The 4,097-nt window shown below is 46.0% G+C and overlaps 1 long non-coding RNA gene across 1 annotated transcript; it reads right to left on the bottom strand.

Annotated features, from left to right (window-relative positions):
- Window positions 1-2,143: 2,143 nt before the first annotated feature.
- LOC135811516 (uncharacterized) lies at window positions 2,144-3,735 on the bottom strand. Its single transcript, XR_010552610.1, has 2 exons — window positions 3,468-3,735; window positions 2,144-3,384 (listed from the first exon to the last, which is right to left on the bottom strand). It is a non-coding gene; the product is annotated as an uncharacterized LOC135811516 (long non-coding RNA).
- Window positions 3,736-4,097: the final 362 nt, after the last annotated feature.

A 4,097-nucleotide genomic window follows, 5' to 3' on the forward strand; every position in this document is an offset into this window, starting at 1 on the left:
ACTCTGCCGGAATCTTCGCTCGACTCGACCTCAGTCAGACCTGGAAATAGACTTTTGAAACTTTGCTTGCACGCGTTGCAGAATTGCCGGAGTAGGCACGAGTATTATTGTGCACTATTGCTGGTACACACTCTATGTTGCGCTTTTGTCCAGAAGCGCCATGCTTCGTGACTAGTGGACCTGACGATGGCAATACTATTCTCACTTTCAAAGCCAAAATCGTAATGAAAATGTATGTCACGCTTTGAGAAAGTAAGCTTGCAGCGTCGTCATCTTCTGGACAGGCGCATAGTCACTGATTTGGAATTTTGAGCGTGCGCACCTACTTCTCAAACCGAGAAGTCGGCTGAGAACGAAAAACATTTGCGCCTAAATGCTTGACAATTGTGAATTTGATCGTCGAACAAAATGCGTCCTCGCGATGTCCGTGCACAGCTTTGGGATGGCCAAGAACTCGAAAGCCCTTCTCTGATAGACCCATAACCCATTGCTGAAGAGATCTTGTACTCCATCTCGCCCGACCTGGAGCGCCACTTTTTTGAAGGTCGGCTCCCTGACTATGTGTTTCAAAAACGAACATCATAACCATGATACCATGGATACAGCTGCACGTAACACAAGAATCAAGATCATGTACTCACCGTTCATTTCCCCACTCCGGGCCCTCGTCGCAACGACTTACGTGGAATCAGCTCCCACCTACCCTTCTAGACTACAGTCTCCCCCTTCTCGCAGCGGTATGTGCACCTATAACTTGTATAAGTATAACGACACGGTCCTAAGTTTTGTAAGAGACTGTCCTTCAAGAAAAATATTGCTGCCCCCCCCCCCCCCCTCTACCCCTCTCTGATCCCTTCGCTCAACCGTAAACCTTGTCTCTCCCAGTCATCGTACCTAATGATGCGATTATTATATCAGTTCTCTCCATTTTCATTTGTCCACGGTGCACTGCTTTTACTATTGTTATGTCCTATCTCAATCTCAATCTCAAAGTCTCCCCGTTAGAAAGGTTTCCCTATTGGATGCACATGTTCTTTTCTCCTTCGTGCTGGCGCACATGAGTAGCGATGAATCCGAGACCTTTGCCTTTGGTCGGAGGAGTTACTTCTGCCCCGCCCCCTGCCCACTTCCATCCAATATGCCCCCGCCCCCGCTGTGTGCAGCATCTGATGGTTCTGTGGTATTCGGTATTTTTTTTTAAACCCTAAAAAATTGAACTCGGATGGTGAGCCAATAATGTTATTATGATGAAGAAAGGAAAACGGTAGTTCAGTAGGATGTTGACCATGTTGACGTTTCGGTTTGTCACAATTCGTCTTCGCTTAGCTTCCCCTTTCTATGTTTATTACATAAACTTGAGCCTCCCAAGTTAGGTGGTCTATTGCTTTGCGTCGTTGAGTTGTAGTAAGGCCGGTATGTCCAATAGTCTTACTAGTTTCGTCATCATCCAGTAACCGTAAAGGCTTTCGGCATTCTTTGTTGGCGTGACGCGTAGCTCATGCTCTTCTTCGTTGCGCTTTCCTTCTCCTCTTGGACCTTTCCGAACCTGAGCCTTCCAAGTTGGAAGGTAGTTGGTTTGCGCCTTGGAGACTGTTGGAGCTAGGTGTCAGGTCGCCGAATGTCTCAGTACTCCTTGCCAGTTTTGTGCCATTTTGTCGGCACTCGCTGACTGTATCGCGCGTATAAGATCTGGTTACCCACTTATTTTTATTTGAATTCGCAAGTACACACGGGCTACATGGAAGCGAATGCCATAATGAGGCCAAGAAAAAAAGGTGGAGGACTGGAGGAGGACGGTAGCAAAGCAACAGGGAGGACAATTCAGGAGCAAAATCAACAATCCTTTTCCTTTCTTCATAACAAAAAAATTGACAGTCATTTACCAGCGCCAGTACAGTGGAGAAGATACCTGCACAGTACACTACTACTATGTAGCGCCTGAACTGAAGTGAACAACAGTCAACACTCGACAACAGGCTGAAGCCGAGTGAAGGCTGAAAAGTGAAAAGTGAAAACCTTCAACTACACTACGTAGACCTGCTACGTAGATCTAGTACTAGTGCAGTGTGGCACTATCTAGTAGATCTACACTAGAGTTCAGGCAAAAAAATCAAATTCAGAATTCCCAGGAAAATTCTGTTGGAAATCGAATAAGCACGTCTTTCAAGAGCACACAGAAAATTTCATGTGAAAATCTCAAAGCAAACCTGAGATACAGTCATTTCAATTGTGGTGCCAATCATCATAGAATTGTGTTGAATTGTATGTAAACGTGTATAGCACGCATGGCACAAACTGACAAACGGACCCAGGGGAAGTTGACCAGGGGACATAGTGACAAAAACAAAAAGTTCGCTGAAAAGAGCCCAAATGACAGGCCTATATGATAAGCAATAATGTACAAACATTTCTATGTACAACAACTACCTGACGGCACGTCGCCGTGTATTGTTTCCATGGCAACCCCTAGCAACATAGCAGAAACGCAACGAAACATATCAATGATGACAATATGGAGTGAAAACGTTGCACAAGCGTGGTAAAACAAAAATGGAATGTAGGTTAACAGTGTTAACGGGAAATTCTAGCATTGTTACCATAGCAACGGAACAGGAAAAAAGTGAAGAGAACAGTTGGAAGAGGGGAAGACACAAAAAAGACAATAAAAACAGTCAACACAATAACCACAAACTTGTCTTGACCATGTCTTTGACCATGTATTTGGACAATAAAATTATTCATTTTCAACGCGGAGCCGTTTTGCTGTTGGCTCCAGCTCGCAATCTACATTGTCAGCCGAGGTGGTGGTGTTGGCGGCTGGCTCTGACGAAGCTGCTCGCTGACTGTCCACATCAGCCGGACTGGTGGTGTAAGTGGTTGGCTCCAGGGGAGTTGCGTGCTGACTGCCTGCAACATGAGCCGAGCTGCTGGTGTGGCCGGTTGGGTCAAGCGGAGTTGCTTCCTGACGCTCACCTGACTCCGACTGGCCGGATGATGGAGAGGGTAGTATAAAGGGCTCAGCCAGTAGGACAGCAATCTGATCGCTGGCTTTGTCCTTCAGCAGCCTTGCTCGACGTTGCTGCAGAGAACGGACTCTAGAGGCAAACGTGCCAACAGCAATATCTTTGGTACTGGAACCTATCAGAGAACCAGTCCATTTCAACATATCGTTGAACGAAAACTTCGAGGCATTTTTGAATGTAAGTAGCTCCAGAACGACATCGTTGGTGACAGGAAAATCACTCGTCTTCAAACAGGTAAGAGCTTCGTCTGATTTCAACGCATTTCTCAGTTTGCTTGAATAAATACCAAGCCTCCGACATGCAGGTCCAGGGCTATTCTCCTCCTCATCGGCCATGAAGAATTCAAATATTCAAATTCTCGCTGTAGAGAAATACAGAGCAGACAAATATTCCTTACCGCCTGGAACCGCTGCAAACTAGATGAAGAAAGACGATCGTTCTTACCTAATTTTGGGACGAGGAACACGATGGAAGAATCACCGTCCGTCAACGCTCAAAGGAACAACATCAAAATCGCGTTCAAAGTTTTACGGCAAGACGTGGGAAGTCCCATCTCACGACTGTGACCTCGAGTGAGACACCAAACGAAAGCTAAAAATCTCCTCTGTCAAATGGCTGTCATCTCCTTCTTCAACAAACTACAAGTCTAAAAAAAAATCAATATTTCCACGTGGCACATTTTTGTGCCATGCTCACGTCATAAATGCATGCATGACGCGTGACGAAGATTTTTCGCCGTGCTGTCACGTGACTGAACTCCCGAGAAAAAAGTTCAAGAAGTCTTTGGGAGCGCCTGTTGCACTGACGATTGTGCAACCATGGCATGCTGTCCATCAGGGAGTCGTAAAATACTGTGTATTTTACGACTCCCTGCTGTCCATACTGGGACCATAGCATAGGCCAGGTACGTATCAGGGCGATGATAGGCGCACGACGAACTGTCACCTGCAGATTAGCACGTGACAACTGAAGCACGCATTCAACTGACCCGGATTCTCTCAACCCCATGGCCCATGCCATGTGTACATGTACCCCATATCACATGCACATGAAATAGGTTGAAAATCAAACAAA

The sequence above is a fragment of the Sycon ciliatum genome, chromosome 3 (assembly GCF_964019385.1).
Source record: "Sycon ciliatum chromosome 3, ocSycCili1.1, whole genome shotgun sequence".
Taxonomy (NCBI): Eukaryota; Metazoa; Porifera; class Calcarea; order Leucosolenida; family Sycettidae; genus Sycon; species Sycon ciliatum.